Below are 19849 nucleotides of genomic sequence, written 5' to 3'. Positions count from 1 at the left end.
TGTGCTTTTCCTTGTATAGCTTCACAATAACTTGTCTCACAGAGTAATCAGGTTTTTGGCGTTTCGCCACGGTGCCGGCTGACGCAACGGTTAAAAATGACAAAGTAAGACTTATTCTTTAGAGAAAATCACAAAATTTGAATATAGAATATAGTTTACACTGTTTTTCTCAATTTTGTCCTTTACTTTTGAACATTCCTATTTTGAAAATAAATAAATAATTGTTATAATTCTTTTTCTATCAAATGATTCAAATTTTAGTATGTTATGGATGATAACGACTACTAATTGTCTAAATTTCAGAGATCACAGTTTTAAAATTTTGTTCCTTAGTGTTGTTCGCTACTATATATATATATATATATATATATATATATATATATATATGTGTGTGTGTGTGTGTGTGTGTGTGTGTGAGTGTATATATATATGCATATATATATATATGTATATATATATATATATATATATATATATATATATATATATATATATATATATATATATATATATATATATAAACAGACGTGACGAGAATCCACATTGGCGATTAAATATTCGTCCGTTCTGGTTAAACCTGGAACCGACGAATAGATATTACGTCCTTTTTAAAAATTTTCTTAACAATCGAGCACTCTGCTGTAATTCGTTTCCATTTACCACACACACACACGCACACACACACACACACACAAATATATATATATATATATATATATATATATATATATATATATATATATATATATATATATATATATATAGCCGGACGATTTCTTACGGGGTTAAAATACATATTTTGTGAAGCGTAATTGCTATATATTTGTATAACTTACTACCTAACTTTATTCATGCATGGAGCACTTTTAAATAAATACTGAAAATAATACATAAATACTATATCTCACCATAACATTTTACGAGGACACATGAAATAATCTCTCTCTCTCTATATATATATATCATATATATATATAATATATATATATGATATATATGTGTGTGTGTGCGTGTGCGTGTGTATGTGTGTTTGCGTGTGTATGTGTGTGTGCGTGTGTGTTACAGAAAATAAGAGCATTGGTAGAGAAACCATATTTGTTTTCACATGTCGAACTCTCTTCAACCCCTTTTTATATCTAACTCTTGGATTCTGAAAAGAGTCTGACATATTGTTTGACAAAAACAAATAACCGTTTGACAAATTTCCTGTTTTTTTTTTTAGCGGCCACCGTCTTTATGCCATCAAAGCCAAGAACCATGCTAGAAAGCTATCACTTAAAAAATAGATTCAATTTTGAATTAAAGTTACAAAGACCAAAACGAAGCATTGCAGTTGTGACTTTTTTTTTTTTACTATTTATCAAAGTTGAAAGATACTTAAATATAAGGGTTAATGAGATGGAACGATTATTAGTTCAAAGGTAAAGAATATTATAAGAGGATTGAGAATGATTGATGGAAGAAACCCATAATGCTTCTCCGACTGTACTAACATGCAGAATTGCAAGTGTAATGCAAACAAATATCTCTCTGCCTAACTCTATAAATAGTATCTCTGCAAACCGTGTCCCAAATAGTAGCCCCTCATGACTAAGTTGCCCTGTGCCTTGTTTGGCGTGAAACGTCAAGAAAAAAATCGAATACTTGTGAGGACAATTCATAACAGGAATCTGTTGACGTTGAATTTGAAAACAACTAATTAATAATTTTCAGGGTGGCAATCTCGTAGTTATGAGTTCCACTGATAGGAAACCCTTTACAAGAAGCTCCTTTCGTAGAAATTCCATCGGATGCTAGGCATACAGAAGAAAGAAGAGTAAAGTATTGTGTCCTTGCTGTAGAAACCAAGTTCTTGCTGTGAATCTCTTATATGGAGGAACGAAAGATCGGAGCTTAGTCGAGCACATTCCATAGAAATAACGATTGAGGGTAAAGAGACTAGTAACGTCTGTTCTGTGAGAAAATGGCTGTGAGAAACAGAAACGATCGAACACCATTAGACTTCAAGATCGATTCAGAACTTTGTCTAGGCAATGAAGAGTGCTTGTAGGTGTTTACTTGCCAGAGTAAGACATGTGGTCAGATTTTAACGTGGAAAAAAATCAGCTTTTGTGGCAACCTGGATTAGAACACAAATTTTTAAAAAATGGCGAAAACTGGAAGGATGTCCTGTTTACTCATTGAATTAGGACAGAAAAGATGAAGTGTAATATCATGACAGATACTGCGTCGCTCCTACACAAAAGGACAAAGACTAAGTGCTTGTAAACCAACGGGGAAACCTGCTTTTTTTTTCACATGCGTCCTGTTATATTAAAGAATCGAATTAAATAAAATTGCGAGTGATATACAGCTATTGGTGTTCAGTCAGACATTTGAATAAATGAATACAATATTGTTCAAACACCCCTACCTGCCGCCATCTTCATGCATTTCAATTCAAGTTTGGAGAAAGTGAACGCATAGAAAAAAAAAAGTTTTTATTGTGAAAGTTTTTAGGTGGAAAACGACATGGTATATAACTTAAGAACCCATTTAAAAATGAATGAGGGAGGGCCACACACACACACACACACACACACACACACACACACACACACACACACACACACACACATATATATATATATATATATATATATATATATTATACTTTATTGTTTTGTCTTCTTACTGCCATATTCATATGGACATTGCAAAAAAAAAAAAATCCATTAACAAAGTAAATTGTTCACAGGGAATAGTTAATTGGGATAAAAATAAAACTTCATCAAACCTCTCCACCGCACCGGATTCCCTCTCCCCTTTTTTATGCAATTAATGATCCATTCGGATGACTAAGTTGTAAGTAGGTGTTGATTTGTGTTTGAGCTTTTTTTTTTTACATTTGAGGGGGCGAGGCCTTGAGAAGTGTGAGACTTGATAGAAGAAAATAAAGAGAAAAAAAGCAAAGCAAAACAAATGTATATAAAAACTAAATAAGTAAATAAAAAAAAAATGAAACCAGTGGCAAAAAAAAAAATCGCTTTTATTTTCTTTCGAAATTCAATAGAAAACAATTGTTATGTTTTTTTGTCAGCTTTGTTGATTTGAGCTTGCTTTGCTTCGCTTGAGTTGTTTGAGGTAGAGGCGGGGGCAATCAAATAAAAGAGGGACTAAGTTGGCTGCGTCGTAAAGAGCTGAAGGGCTTCCCTTTCTTTTTATCAAGATAATGAATAAATCAACTGTTGCCTGCAATACGCTGGCCACGCCTTCAGCTGCCATGGTGAAAAGCTTCTCCACAGTTTTATGTTAAACACACACACACACACACATATATATTAGTGGTCTGGCAAGGCCACAAGGGAGACAACCGAAGTAGCAAAACTGAAGCTGGCCTGCAGGACGCTATATATATATATATATATATATATATATATATATATATATATATATATATATATATATATAATTTAAAGGAGATTAGAACAATAGTCTAAAGAGCTGAGTGTATTTTAATGTAATGGTGAAATTACTAGTTTAATTAAACTACAGGAAAGAAAAAGTGCTCGTTGTAATTTAGATATATAAATATGAAACGGATTTTTAATTTAATTATAATTTGATTTTTAAATTTTAAATTATCAATCACATTACTAAATATATATATATATATATATATATATATATATATATATATATATATATATATATATTCACCCACATACAGCACTGTTTCGCTGTTTCACAGCTCATCAGTCCGACTAGAGGCAAATTTGGGCATATTTTATTGGTTTGAAAATATAAGATCTTTTTTACCAATTGTCATAAGATTTTAACTAAAGATTAGTATTGTAATCTTCAAAAGGCCTAGAGATTTTCCTGTACATTTATTATGAGCATCAAGCTGGCTACCAGTATAGATACATCAATAGATATACCACATTTTTGAAATTGGAAATGTAATAATCTGACTTGTGTAGTGGGTTATTTGAGATTTGCTCTTAAGGTCGCACATTAAGAGGATCATTCGCCATCCAGAGCCTATTTTTTGCACTTTTTACAGCCACGAAAGGTTTCAACCATTGTCATTTGTTTTCGTACTTTTGCATATGAATTACAACATATCTGATATTTCGCCAAAACCTCTGGCCTTAGTGGAAGCGAGACTAAAACTTGCTGCTATGGTTTCAAATGATTTGAAATAACAGCAAGGAGAGACTTGATTCCAAATATTTCTCATATTTTATAGCTCCCCTCTGAGCTATTCATACATTAAGCAAATTTTACAGTGTATAAGGAATATTTCTTTTAGTCTGCCTGTCTGCCCGTCACATTTTTTTCTCGGAAACTACTGTTTCAAACTGGCTGAATTTTTTTATGGAACTTTGTTACGATAAGGTGCAGTGAACTAAGTAATATGGTATTTCGTTCAATGCACAGTTAAGGAAAAAGAGGTTTAGTATATACTGCAAAAATGAACCCGAACGTATCCATATACAATTTGACATAAAGCACCCATTGTAAGTCAGCAGGCTATAATTTTTATCCATTTTTAACAGACTAAATGTCTAGTATATGTATATATATTTATATATAAACTTAAAGAAACTATTTTCTTATCGTTAAGCACTTTTAGTTGAATTAAAAAGTTGGTCAATTTAGCTCTTATGCATAGATCATCATATAATGATTAGATCATTCTGACTAACGTAAAAACATTTAAAAATAAAATGTTTAAGTTTCACTGTTATTTCACGCGATTAGCGGTAGCCATGGATAGGTCCTTGCTAATGAAGCCAGAGATGGCTTCTGTCACCGGGTTCGAATCTATCGACTCGTGTTAATCGTGACACCCTGCACTGAAGATTCCCGAAAGGATGAAACACTTGCGAGTAATATCGGTAAACGAAGAACTTTTTAGTCTACAGGACTGAGCAATAAACACAGAATAAAACAAAGTGAAAAATGAGTCTCGTACAGTATTTTAATCTTTACCTCAGAAAAGAGAGTGCGTAAGGCGGGCATCATCAAACATAACTAAAGATTTACATCGGAGCTTAAAAGATGAGTTATTTTTAAATTTTCGAGTTTCTGTAGAAGTACTGGCTGGTTATTTCTCTTCAATGTTCCGAGACACAAATTCGAATACTGTACGAGTTTCATTTTTTATTTCTTTTTTTTTTACTTTGTGTTATCCTTTGTTTATCTGCAACCCTTTTGGACTGATATTACCCACGTAAACATAAGTATGAAAAAGAAAAAAAAATAGCATACTCCACTCTATAATAAAGGTCAATGCGTATTTATTTGTATATAATACTTATGAATCCGTCATCTTACACAAAAAATAGTGAGTAAAAAACATACATTTTTCTACGACTAAGGATAAATTTTTTAAAAGTGATGAGGAGATGCGAGAAAAAATAGCAAGTCGGACACCATCCACCACCTGAAATGAATTCAGAAAGACATCCTCCACTCTAAATTAAAAGTCAACGATGACCTAAAGAAAAGTCACCATAAATAATAATAATAATAATAGTAATTTGAAAAATTAAATTAACGAAGTAATTCTTCGTTTTTATATGAATATTAGAACAGACACTGGCGAAGGATGTTGTGTCATGTAGTTTTCGAAGGAAGGCGTACTTTAATTGGAATACAAACCAACTGTATGATTCCAAACATACACATATATAATTATGAATATGTATTTTTATTGATATAAAGTTGTGTATATTTAGATGCTTGTATGTACAGGATTGATTTTTAGATTAATTTACTGAGCATTATGAATTTTGAAACACAGCTGCTAGGTGTTGGGGATCTAAATGTGGACGATATTTAGTTTGAGTTAGATATTATACAAAGGGGGAAAAAAGCGTTGAAGCCGTTCGTGAAAATTCAGATGCCTCCAATTTTTGTGAAATTTTAATAATAGTTATTGGACATAATTAGTAAATATTTCTTCAAATTTCAGCTTCTTTAGATAAGGCAATAAGTTTAGGCAGGATTAATATCGACAATCCCTTCATTTTAAGATTTAAAATATTTTAGATTTGTATTAAATTTGATCCATTGTCCTTAGTAAGGCTATGACAACAGTATATTTTTTCCTTGTTTTTATTCTCAGGTATATATCCATTGATATCTTATATGGTTTTATGTAGAGTGATGTGGTTCTCGGTTGATGACTTGTGTCTAACTGGGTTGGATATATACTCGAGAGTTAAAACAATGAAAAGAATATGCTGTTGTCCTAGTCCTAGTCATTAAATATCAATTAATCAAGATTCACTGAACTTGAGGGTCTCCTTAAGACTCCTTAAACTTTAGCCTCACGTTTAAACATGTCTTAGAATAAAAATCATGTAATGACTATTGATAAAAATTTGAATAAGGATTCTAGAGTGAAGTTTCATATAATTATATCTTAAATTTAGTTTTTGTAAAATGACATGAAAATGGACGCAAACTCTTCTGGAATTATTTTTTTATGACCTGGAACGGGTGTTTTTAGTCGCGTGGAAGCGACTTTATAAGTCACACTGTCGGTCCGTCGGCCCGTCGGTCTGTCCGTAACAATTTTGTGCTTGGCCTTTTTGGTTAAGATCTAAGGTTTGTTGTTAATAGATGCTGTTCTTAGCTTTTTAAGCTTTTCTTGGCCTTTTTGCCAATGTGCCTGAGTTTTTTGTTCATTGCTGATTTTCAATGTATTTTTAACATGAATAAAGGATTTAATATCTCAAAGTGTAGTATCTGTTCCAGCAGATACTGCAAGCAAAGACCATATGTGGGGGCGACCCCACATATAAGACCTTGGTCAATGTAGGGGCAACGCTTCATACCAATTGTCACTATCCAGCTCCCCTACTCCACAGGGAGCTGGTCCCCATTTCCCCTTCACTCCTCACATTAAAAATCGGCCTTGTGCCTAATTTGCTTGGTGGGGGAGCAAATAAATACCCTTTTCGTGGCCTTTTGGCCAAGATCAAAGTGTAGTATCTGTTCCGGCAGATACTGCAAGCAAAGACCATATATGGGGGCAACCCCACATATAAGACCTTGGTTAATATAGGGACAACCCTCCATACCAATTGTCACTCCTCACATTAAAAATCGGCCTTGTGCCTAATTTGCTGCATGGGAGAGCAAATAAATACCAACCCTTCATACCAATTGTCACTATCCAGCTCCCCTACTCCCCAGGGAGCTGATCCCCATTTCCCCTTCACTCTTCACATTAAAAATTGGCCTTGTGGCTAATTTGCTCGGTGGGGGAGCAAATAAAAACCTCAAAGTGTAGTATCTCTTCCGGCAGATACTGCAAGCAAAGACCATATGCAGGGGTAACACCACATATCAGACCTTGGTCAATGTAGGGGCAACCCTTCATACCAATTGTCACTACCCAGCTCCCCTACTCCCCGGGGAGTTAGTCCCCATTTTCCCTTCACTCCTCACATTAAAAATCGGCATTGTACCTAATTTGCTTGGTGGGGAGCAAATAAATACCCTTTTCGTGGCCTTTTGGCCAAGATCAAAGTGTAGTATCTGTTCATACTACATGCTGTACTTATGTTTGTAACTTTTCCTTGGCAGGGGAAACCCTTCCATGCTATGGCATTGTTAGTTGCATGTAAGTCACTCCATCAGTCAGTCTGTAACACATTTACATTTTTTTTTTTTTTTTTAAGCAAGGGGTATGGAGTAACATTTTTTCCACCCCGCTTTATCAGAGAGGAACCTATGTTTTCAATGGGTCCGTCTGTCCATTAGTTCGGATGATTGACAGATAACCGTCTATTAGTTTTTTCCTGAAATTTTGTCACAAATTATATTTTAATATATAAATGTGCATAGTAAAAAAAAAATTTTTTTTTTTTTTTTTGCAAAAAATCCTGTTTTGCCCGCAGGGGCTCAAAAGGAGTTGAAAATGGCCAAAAATGACACCGTTTTTCCATTGTCACTGGCATTCGGCATTCAAAGTTGCTCATTAGGGGTCAAAATGTATCAAAATTGCAAAAAATGACACTTTTTGCCCCATGCCCAAAATGTGGAGCTTGTTGTTCTTAATATAAATTCAGTATGGGTGATCCTGGTAATATTCTGGTTAGCGTCCCCCGGGTACTTTTAGTGCAAGCAAGGGGCATGGAGTAACCTTTTGATCCCCCGATTTATCGGAAAGGGACCTATGTTTTTGGTGGGATTTGTCTGTCTGTTAGTCCGGACGATTGACGGATAACCGTCCATTAGTTTTTCCTGAAATTTTGTCACAAATTATATTTCAATATATAGATGTGCATGGTAAAATTATTTTTTGTGCAGAAATTCCCATATAGATGTACGAATGACACTTTTTGACCCATAAATTTTGACCTATCCATTACATTTTTCTGAAACTTGTCCAAAATTCTCAGGGCATTGTTCTTAATATAAATTCAGTATGGGTGACCCCAGCAAAATTCTGCTTTGCGTCCCCCGGGGACTTTTAGTTCTAAAAATGCCCTTTTTTCATATTTCTCAATAAAAAATAACTTGATATTTATATCTATATAGTGCTCTCTCATGGTGCTGAATTCAAATATACATGTGTTACGGTGTAAAACTGCATAGCTGGTCCATTGTCACTGGTATTCAGCATTCCAAGGGGCTCATAAAGGATAAAAAATGTACCAAAATTGCAAATAATGACAATTTTTTGCTCCATACATTTGTACCTATCCATTAGACTTTTCTAGAACTTGTCCAAACTTGTCCAAAATGTAACTTTTCTTTGGCCAAACGGCTTAGATCCAAGTGTAGTATCTGTTCTTAACCGATGCTGCACTTGTTTGTAACTAATAAGTAAATGTGTTACGGACTGACGGACCGGCCGACGGACCGACTGACGGAGAATAGTTTTTTTTTAAAAAATGCATACCACAGAATAGTTTTTTTAGTCATGTGCAAACAACTCTATAAGTCACTCAGTCGGTCGGTCGGTCGGTCCGTAACACATGTCCTTTTTATTTCTTTTTATGTTTATTATACCACTATTTATTGGTTTTTGGGGTTCATGAATACGAAAATAACGTTTCAAATTCCCTAAATCAAATAATTTTTGTGATATAAAGTGGGGGATAACTTTTCTGTATTAATTTAATGTAAAATGATCACCCACTTTACAGTCAATAAGTTTCAAAGCCATTCAAGTCATTCTCCATATCATTCAAGTTGTTTTTGAAGGATTCCAGTTATTTTTTAAGCATTCAAGTCATTCTTAAGGTCATTCAATTCATCCTTAAGTTCATTAAAGACATTCTAAGTCATTTATTTTTTATTTATTTAAGTCATTTCAGCCCATTTTTCGGTCATTTTAGTTTATCTTTTAGAATTTCATGTCAGTCCTACATTCACGCATTCATTCATTACACGAGAGCATGCGACTAATGGCTATCGGCCTTGTTCTTGTAGTCGCATATACAAGTGCCTCTCCAAAAGTAACGCTTCATATTTTTATAAACTCTCAAAGTTGTAAAGCTACGAAGACAGGAGTAATACCATAACAACGAGCGTCCTTTTGCCCTCCAGAAATTATTTCCACAATTCTCAATGGACTTTTGCCAGCGATGAACAATGGCTGTGCATTGTCGTTCAAAATATAAAGTTTCCTATTTTTTTTAACTCCAAAAGACTTTTGTACGTCAGAATTTATTTTTTTACATATTGACCATCATTCTCAATGCAATTTTGGCCAGGAATTCAACGTCCAGTTGTAGTTTAAATATGAAGATGGTTTCAAAAATAAGCTTCTTATTTTTTTACTCAAAACGTTGAAGACCTACCAAAGAAAGGGAGTGGTATCATTAAAACGGGCGACCTTTTGTGCTCCAGAATTTACTTTTTACATAGTTACCGCCATTATCAATGCACTTTTTTCCAGGAATTCAATAACGCATCCCTGCTTCTAAACGCATGTTTATAACGGTGGTGTTTTTCTTAGAGTCTCACTCCGTCAATATCTGCAACAGAGAGACGAAACTTTCAAATCATGAATTCATGTTCAGACATTATAACACTGGAATTTGCAATCCCTTCTGATCCATTCTGGCGGAATAAAAATAGGAGGCATAACTTTTGGAACGCCCCATCGTGGATATCGGTAAATAAATATAATACGATATGTATTTGAAAACTCTGACAATATACGCTTGTCAATATACCTAATAAAAAAAACGTGAGGCAGAAACTAATCCCTCTTTGATGTGCGCCATGCAATTTAATTAGCCAGCCTGCTTTTCATCTTCAGATATGCCTTCTCAGATTACATATTAACTTGCCCTTCACTGGCATTGGTTGCTTTGTTTCCCTGCAATATTTGTTTGGCTGTGTCCTTAATTCATTTTCGCAAATTAATACCCCCCCCCCCTGTTTAAACGAGACTGCAGATTTCTATAGAGTGAAATTAAATTGATGTCGTATGAAATTTCAGAGAGTCAGAGGTAGAGAGACGGAGTCAGTAGGAGTGCACGTGTCTAATGAAACGGCGATTTCTTACTTTACTCGTATTTCACGTTTAGAGAAGGAAAACAAACAAACAAACAAACAAACAAACAAACAACATAATAAATGCATGAAGTAAAATCGCTAACCTCTTTGTTTCAGTCGTTAAGACATTTACTTTGATGATTAAACCGCAAATGTCCTACATCATTAACAGACATGAATTTTCACACACACACACACACACACACACACACACACACACACACACACACACACTTGCTTTACCGACTGTAAGTGTGCCTACGAGTTAAATTTTTTTTTGTAACAAGAGTTGCGCATTCGCCAACAACACTTCTCCTGAGTCGGCGTTGTTAAATACAAGTGCTAAGTGGTGGTTCAGGACGACGAGAAACAATGCCGAGATAAACGGAGAACACATACAGCGCCTAAAAATGGTACACCCATCTGGTAGTAACGAGACTCCACGTTGCTTAACTTCGGTGATCTAACGAAAACCGGTGTGGTAACATGATTATGCCGTATACACACACACACACACACACACACACACACACACACACACACACACACACATACAGCATTACACGCGCATTCATTATAAAATATATTCGAACCAAATGTTACATCTAAAAATGCAACTGGCCCTGGCGACATCCCTATTATCGTGCTGAAAAATTCAACCAAAACTAGCTCCCACACTTACAAAACTGTTTAAGCGTTGTCTTAAAGAGAATTGCTTCCCCACACCCTGGAAAACCTCATTAAGATGTCCCATATTTAAAAATGAAGGCGATCGCTCATCTCCCACACAATACAGACCAAACAGTCTATTGTGCGCCATGAGTAAATTGCTGGATTCTGTGTAAAATAAGTAGTAGTCAACCATGTCAGCAAAAATAACCTCCCTCAGTGACATGCAATATGGTTTCCGTTCTGCTAGATCTACAGCAGATATGCTAAAAGTTATATCTCATAGGATTAGCGAATCTCTCGATGGAGGCTTCCTTTCTAGTGCAATTTCCCTTGACATATCAAAGCCATTTGATATGGTATGGCATAAAGATCTACTTCACAAAATCTCCAGCTACGGTATAGCTGGAAATGTCATTTCAGTTATTAAATCATTTCTCTCTGATGGGTTCATAAAAGTAGTGGTTGATGGACAGAAATTAGAAGCTCACAATATTAATGCAAGAGTTCCTCAGGTGTCCATTCTGGGCCCAACTCTCTTCCTGATCTACATCGATGATCCCTCAACTCACATCCTAAGATAATTTGTAAGCATTTATGCTAACGACACTACCACCTATGGCCACACTTAAAAGGCCGTAAACGACCAAGTTTTCTCTGATTCTCTCTCCTCTGATATTGATCACGTGGTGCAGTGGGGAAAGAGGCGGCTTATTAATTTTAATGCATCTAAAACCGAACATCTATTTTTACATCATCAATGTTCCGATCTCTGTCTTGCATCAATTTAAATAAATGGCTCTCATCTTAGAGAGGTTCCGTGTATTCACAAGAATCTGAGTCTGATCTTTACTTTTGATCTGAAATGGAACACGTACATCAAATCCGTTGCAAAGTTGCTGGAGAAATGATGGGATCGTTCTACCGCTCAAGTAGATATCTCACTACTGATGCAATTCTCTACGTGTCTAAGAGCCAAGTGCGTCCAAGGATGGAGTACTGTAGTCATATCTGAGACGGAGCTGCTAGAGCAGCTTATCCTGCTTTGATAGAGTTCAAAATAGACTTTGTAGTCTAGTGGGGCGTGCTCTTTTTTCTTCCCTCCAATCTCTTTCCCACAAAAGATGTTGCGAACCCATCTCTGCTTTATGGTTATTTTTATGGCAAGTGCTCGACTGAGCTCCAATCTATAGTCCCACTGGACTGACTTTCACAAAAACAACTTGTCTAGCTGAAATCGCTATCAATAATTTCCCTGATTCTTTATATGTGCCTAAACCTAAACGTAGATAAAGTAATTTTTTTTACAAATTTAATTATAATAAGCATATTTGCGAAATATTGAATTATGAATTTGTTTTTAATAGATTTATGAATTTGAAAAAAAAATTTCAAATTTCCCCTTTATTGACAATATAGAGATTTTAGTTCTCTCTCACTGCAAGAACTTAGACACACGAGTCGGAAAAGGGGATTGGGAAGTCAGTGCTCCCGAGATGCACTCTTACCTGCAAAAAATGCCTTGGTAGTCCCGTCGGCATTCCCTGAGCCTCAGGCGATTAGCAATGAACTAACCCCTTTTTCTCAAAGAGAGAAAGCAAAGCCTGAGAGGATGGACCTCTCAGAGACACCCAACACAATTGACAAAGACCAGATCAAAAGAGGAATGCTTTAATCTGTGTAGAGTTTGGGGTTGGGGATTAAAAAAAAAACGTTGTACACATGTTTACAAACAGGACCGCCACGTTGTATGAAGAGTACGTCACAAAGGAAACTAAGATTAAGAATAATTCAAATCCACATTTATTTCCTCATTCGCCTGCCACACCGGACTTCTCATTGGAGCCGTTACGTCACTCACGTCTCTAACCTGATCGTCTTTTCTAACGTGCTCTCTCATTTTTATAATCTTTTTTCTTACAGTGACGTCATTTCATATTCTGTACGCATTTGCGTTTGCTTGATCTGTGTAAGTTAATAGGCATTTTGTGTGTGTGCCATGCTTGCTCGGTTGGTAGAGTGCTTGCCTAGCATGCAAGAGGCTAAGGTTTCAAGTACCGAGTTCGGATGTGTCTAACTGGTGAGCCCAACTAAAGGCGAAACTAGAGTCTTGGACTTCCGGTTTGTTGGCTTTCTTGGCTCTTGCTAGCTGCGACGTTGTCTGGCTGTGAAAACAATTATATATTCTCTCACATTCTGAAGATTATATATATATATATATATATATATATATTTACTCATATTGTCAGGGGCTACTAATTGGGCCCATGCCTAAGGAAGATTAAGATGGTGGCTTACGTTGCAGGTAGTAGGAAGAGAATTAGAAAATCTAGCTGTTCTAGAGAAGAAGCTATTTGAGCAGAAAACGTTCTGACATTTAGAGACCTCACCAATGAAGGGGTGTGATTTTGTTGCTAAACAGGTTTCGTTGAGGGGGCACAAGTACAATGAGTTCATCAGAGCACATTCCATTAAAATACTTATAAACTAGGTACAGGGATGAAACATGGGATGGGACAGAGGTTGGAGTCTAGTTGACAAAGTGGAACCTATTAGATTGCAGACCTTTTTTGAACCTATTCAAGAGGTAGAGACTAGTGGTACATGCATCAGACCAGATTTAGCAACAATACTCCATATATTGACGAATGGTGGCCTTATATAGGTACAGGATATTCTCAAGTGTGATCAATTTTATAGCAAGTAGAGGAAGCCCATCATCCTTGCAGCAGCCTTGGCAATGTCCTCAATGTATTTATTCCAGTTCATATTTCCTGTGAATGTTAAACTGAGGAGTTTGAAGGAAGAATTCTCAAGTAGGGTGTTATTTGTCAAGAATACCGGTGGTTGGAGAGGTTTCTTGTAATTGTTAAGCTTAGTCTTATTAGCATTAAATGTCACCATTCATTTACGTCCCCATTCAACTACTGTCTGGAGATCATTTTCTAATGATTCAGCCATTGTCTTAGATTTGTGTACATCCGTTCTTCCCTCGTGCATAATACAGAGCATTGTATCATCAGCAAATATACCCATCTTGGACTCAATATTATCGGAGAGGTCATTGATAAATACAAGGAAAAATAGTGGTCCAAGGATCGACCCATGAGGCACTCCCATATTAAGGTTATGCTGCTTGGATGAACATCCGTCAATGACAACCTGGATGGTTCTATTGTCTAAGAAGGATCTAATTATATTTAGTATTCGTCCAGTTATACCATATGATTTGATTTTCATTAGTAGTCCTTCATGCCGGACTTTGTCAAAGACCTTAGATATATCGAGGCTTCACCCGCCTCATCCAGTGCATGGTATATGCGTTCAAAGATGACTGTTAAAATGAGAACAGTCATATTTGAACGCATATACCATGCATTGGATGAGGCGGGTGAAGCCAAGGCTGTAGCCTTCGATATATCTAAGGTCTTTGACAAAGTCTGGCAGTATATGTTCAGGAAATGTCTACTGTAGACATTTCCTGAACATATACTGTTTATCAGAAAGAAGATTAGCTTTTACCTGGTTGACAAGTGTTTGATTGATTAGCGTCTCAAAGATTTTAGTGAGGAGGGGGGGGTAAAGGGTAATAATTTAGAGGGTCGGTCCTTTCGCCAGAATTCTTGTACACTGGCACTACAGAGGCCATCTTTCTGCTATTAGGAAAACAGGATTCAGAAAGGCATTTGTTGTAGAGTTTGAAAAGTACAGAGGCTACCTCAGTTGAGCATTTTTATTAATTAGTATAGCAAGGATAAGATCAGGCCCACACGCCTTGGAGGTGTATAAGTTATTTATGACAACGTGGAAATATGAAGGGGTGATTTTCAGATTATCAATTGTTGTTTCCGTCCGCATAGGGGAATTTGGGAGGAAGTAGTTTGTTTGCTCTAGGTTGGTGTTGGTGGCGAATCAGCGAGCAAACAGTTCCGTCTTATATATCAATTCAATGCACGTTTCAATGTTTAATTTTTCAGGAATTCAATGACGCATATCTGCTTCTTATGCACGTATGAAACAGGGATTACGTTCTTAGACTGTCACACTATCAATATTTTCAATGGGTCAAAATTTTAAAGTCATGAATGCATAAGTTCAATCATCAAACCAATGCAATTTGCAATCATTTCTGATACATTCAGGCGGAATAAAAAATATCTCATTATTTTGGAATACTCTTCTTACTTTTACGATTAAACTGATTCTATTAAATTTTGTCAAATAGTATTTTAAAAGATCAAAAAAGGTATTCTTAGTCTCTTCTGCCTTCACAAACCTCAGAAAGATTATTTTAAGAACTATTATTCTAGTTAAATTTGTCTTGCCATTCCACTTCCTGATGAGAGGCAAGATCATCCCTTTCGTAAAGCATCTTGCATTAATTAATTTCTTGTTCATCAGATCTCTGTTTGTTAGAAGAAACTGCAAATAGTGCTGCTGGTGGTGGTGGTGGTGGTGGTGAAAGGGAGGAGAAGGCAAGATGAGGATGACATTACAAGTTGTGTGTATGGAAAAGGCAAAAGAAAATTCCACAGGTGGGAGGACCATGGTCTAAATTATTGAAAATAAATGGCTTCCCCATTTTATGAAACTGGTTGGTTTAAGGCACCGTAAAGATCCGGCTTAATGAACCAATATTTGCTAGAATAATGAGAATCGCGTCAGTAATTGAACACAAATCATTAATCTTCGACGGATTTATTTTCCTATTTCTCCTAATGAAAAGACGTTTAGAATTAAAATATGAACAATATATATATATATATATATATATATATATATATATATATATATATATATATCAGGTTGACATGAAAGTTCTTTAAATTTCAACTTTAAAATTCAGATGAACATATATCAGCTTAAACAAAAATTTATTGATCGAAATAAGCACCATTAACATCAACACAGCTTTGCCAACGCAAAATAGTATATTTATGTCAGTAACATAAAGAATTGCGTTCTGGTGGCAATGAAGTGGCTGAAGGCGTTTTTGATAATGTTTAGGTTTTTGAAGCATTTCCTACGCAGAAAGTTATCGAGATACTTGAAAAAGTGGTAGTCGGTAGGTAAAAGGTCTTGAGAGTATGGCGGATGCGGCAAAGTTTCGTAGCCTAATTCGTTCAATTTCTGCAAGGTTGGCTTAACAACGTGCGGTCAGGTATTGTCGTGGAGGGGAATTTGGGCCTTTTCTGTTGACTAATGCTGTGTATTATTGTCCAAGTTTCTGATGCATTGTTGACTACTTCTTCGTCGTAATGGTCTCGCCTGCATTCAAAAAACTGTAATAGATGAGACCAGCCGCAGATCACCATACAGTCAGCCTGGCCTTCTTTTGGTGCAACTCTGGCTTTGGAAAGTGTTGGGGACCTTCCTCGACGTCTAACCACTGAGATGAGCGTCGCAGTTTGTCGTAAAGAACCCACATTTCAAAACTCTGTTGAGAAAGGGGTCGTTGTTGTTGCGTAAAAGAAGGAAGACAACACTTCATAACGGCGTTTCTTTTGGTTGCCGAACAATTCGTGAGGCTCACATTTATCAAGTTTTTTTTTTTTTGTCTTTTCAATTTCTCTCAGGTAGTTGGAAATTGTCGTATACATTACATCTAATTCAGAAGCAAATTCTCAAACAGTTGTGCATTGATTGGCTTCGACTAAGTCTCTTAATTGATCAGTGTCAATATCTGATGGTCGAGCACTACGCTTATCATCTTCAGAATTCTTATCGCCGCTACAAAATTTATTAAACCACCATTTTACTGTGCATTCAAGAGTGATTCCTGGGCCAAACGCTTCGTTGATATCGCAAGATGTTTTAGACGCCTTTCGGCTCAGCTTGAAAAAACGTGTGCGAATTTGCTTTTTCCCGTCTTGTATTCAACGTTCTGAAAAGAAGACCTAATTGATTTAAGACGATTGTAACTTAAACAATTAAATAGAGCGAAAAACGCTCTTTAAAATAGTATATATAGTAAAGGTATTATAATGAAAACTTATTTGAGAATACATCATTTAAAATAAAAATTAAAAAATTCGCAATAACTTTTTCTCAACCTCGCTCTCTCTCTCTCTCTCTCTCTCTCTCTCTCTCTCTCTCTCTCTATATATATATATATATATATATATATATATATATATATATATATATATATATTGTTCCAGTACACCATAAACAGACATCCATCCATAAATATTAATATACGAGTGTCATTCCATAAGTAAAGCGTCATATTTTTCTTTTAACTCAAAAAGTTAAAGAATTACGAAGACGAGATAGGTACGATTAAAATGGGCATTATCAAGTGCCCCAGAATTTATTTTTCTACGCAGTTCCCCCGATTCTAAATGTACTGTTGTTAGCAATAAACGATGGGTGTGCATGGACGTCCACAGTGCCCTTTGTCGTATGAGGGTGGTTCTAAAAGTAAAGCTCCTGATGATTTTACTCAAAAAGTTATTTATTTATTATTTATTGATGCGTTCTTCCGCCTGCGTTGGTGGGATGAATTCGTCAAAAGCAACAACAACGTAAAAAAAAAAGACCCTTCCGGAAAGAATGGGTAACCCTCAACCGGATTCGAGCGAAGGTTTTCAAAAATATTGAACAATCTGTACGAGTGAGGGCTATGCACAGAACGCTCGCTGTCCCTGCAGTGCGGAAAGGAAAACCATCCTACACCTCCTTACAGACCGTTTCGTAAGCGAGGCATGCTCCAATTTTGATACTGCCCGACGATCACAAAGTAGAATGAAATGCTATATGATGAATTCAAAAAGTTGGAGAGCTGCGAATACGGGAGTGGTACTATTAACACAAGCAAAGTTTTGCGGTCCAAAATGTATCTTTTTACATAGTCACCACCATTGTAAATGTATTTATGCCAGGAATTCAATGGTGAATCTCTGCTTCTGACACGCGTCAATGAAAGGGGTAGCTTTCTTAGAGTCTCACACCGTTGATATTTACAATAAAGAAGTGAAACTGTTCAGGTTATAGAAGGGATATATTCAGTCATCATAAAAAAAGCAATTGACAATCTCCTTTGATCCATTCAGGCGGAATAAAATAGGAAGCATTACTTTTGGAACGCCCCTCGTGTATATATATATATATATATATATATATATATATATATATATACACTTACAGTACTGTTTCGCTGCTCATCATTGCGGCTAGATAGGCAACTACCCCAAGCGAGGATTGAAACCCGGCCGTCTGTACGGCAGTCAAGGCTCCTAACCATTATACTATCCGCGGCTGCTGAGTTTAACAATGTTTTGATATGTCCGATCAAGCTTACTATGTGTTATAAACACACATATACAATTTCTTATCCTCCCATCTATCTATCTACCTATTTATCTATCTATCTATCTATATATATATATATATATATATATATATATATATATATATGTGTGTGTGTGTGTGTGTTTGTGTGTGTGTGTGTGTGAAAAAGCAAAAATAATGCAAGATGAATATTTTCGATAAAATGTTTTGAATTAAGTACTACGATAATTAAGCGAAACTATTAAATGAAAGATACAGGTGTATGAACACATGGGAAAATAGTGTTTTAGATTGAATTGCGTTTTAAATATTTTCGAGAAGCTTGTTTTTCTTAATAGAGAGCAGACAAGGTCAGTAAGCAACAATATCTGATATTACAGACGAAAACAATTGGAATAGTAATCAAGCTTACTATGTGTTATAAACACACATACGCAATCTCTTATCCTCCCATATCTCTCTCTCTCTCTCTGTCTCTCTATATAAAGATATATATATATATATATATATATATATATATATATATATATATATATATATATATATATATGAAAAATTAAGAGTGAAAAATGAAGACACAAAACTACATATTGGTGAATATAGAATGGTTTATTTAGTTAATAAAAGTATACAAACATTTCGTTGGGGGATAGAAGGGACTCTTTATACCAAGGTATTTCGAAGCCTAATGTTTCTCATCAGAAGAGTAGAGAAGATGCTCCCTTATATATATACCTCTGCCTTATACTTCAACCCTTCTCCCTATACACCTAATAACAGGGCAACCCTCCGATTATTACTGCATGTGATCTAATATATATCATCTTTTGAAATTTATTATTATAGCCTTACAACTACCCACCCATACTCATCTCATAACTTACTCCTATAACTCTCCTCCGGACCTTTCCTTGCATCACTAAATTAAAACTCTGGTACACGACGCCCTATGTAATCCACTCCACAACTCTCATTTATTCTTGCAACATCACACTATAATCATAGCCTTCTTATAAGTAATGCGGGGATAACCGTTACTTTTGTTCAATCCTATTAATTCATCATCATAATATTTCGCCTGAAATTATACACGGTCTCAATGTGCTGTTGTCATCTCGGTTGCATCTATCGATAAAAACAAACTTGTATAGATTCTATACATCTTACATACGGATAAAATAGTATCACCACATATCCACCCCTATACCTCCCGTTGAGTCTTAAAACATAAACTACCTATATTATTTAAGGCTATGATAGAAACCCTATATACGTTTTTTATTACATTACACTCTATATAATACGCTCCTCCTTCATCTTCGAATTCGATATAATACCCCCTAACAACATCAATATTTTCATTGATTTACTTCCT

At 35.6% G+C, this 19849-nt stretch overlaps 1 pseudogene; it reads left to right on the top strand.

The window, feature by feature from the left end:
* Positions 1-7495: 7495 nt before the first annotated feature.
* Positions 7496-7635, top strand: LOC145296460 (U2 spliceosomal RNA; annotated as a pseudogene).
* Positions 7636-19849: the final 12214 nt, after the last annotated feature.

Source organism: Euprymna scolopes, chromosome 16 (genome assembly GCF_053919585.1).
Source record: "Euprymna scolopes isolate OS-2025 chromosome 16, ASM5391958v1, whole genome shotgun sequence".
NCBI classification, from domain to species: domain Eukaryota; kingdom Metazoa; phylum Mollusca; class Cephalopoda; order Sepiida; family Sepiolidae; genus Euprymna; species Euprymna scolopes.
This window is presented reverse-complemented; position numbering and strand designations above follow the sequence as displayed.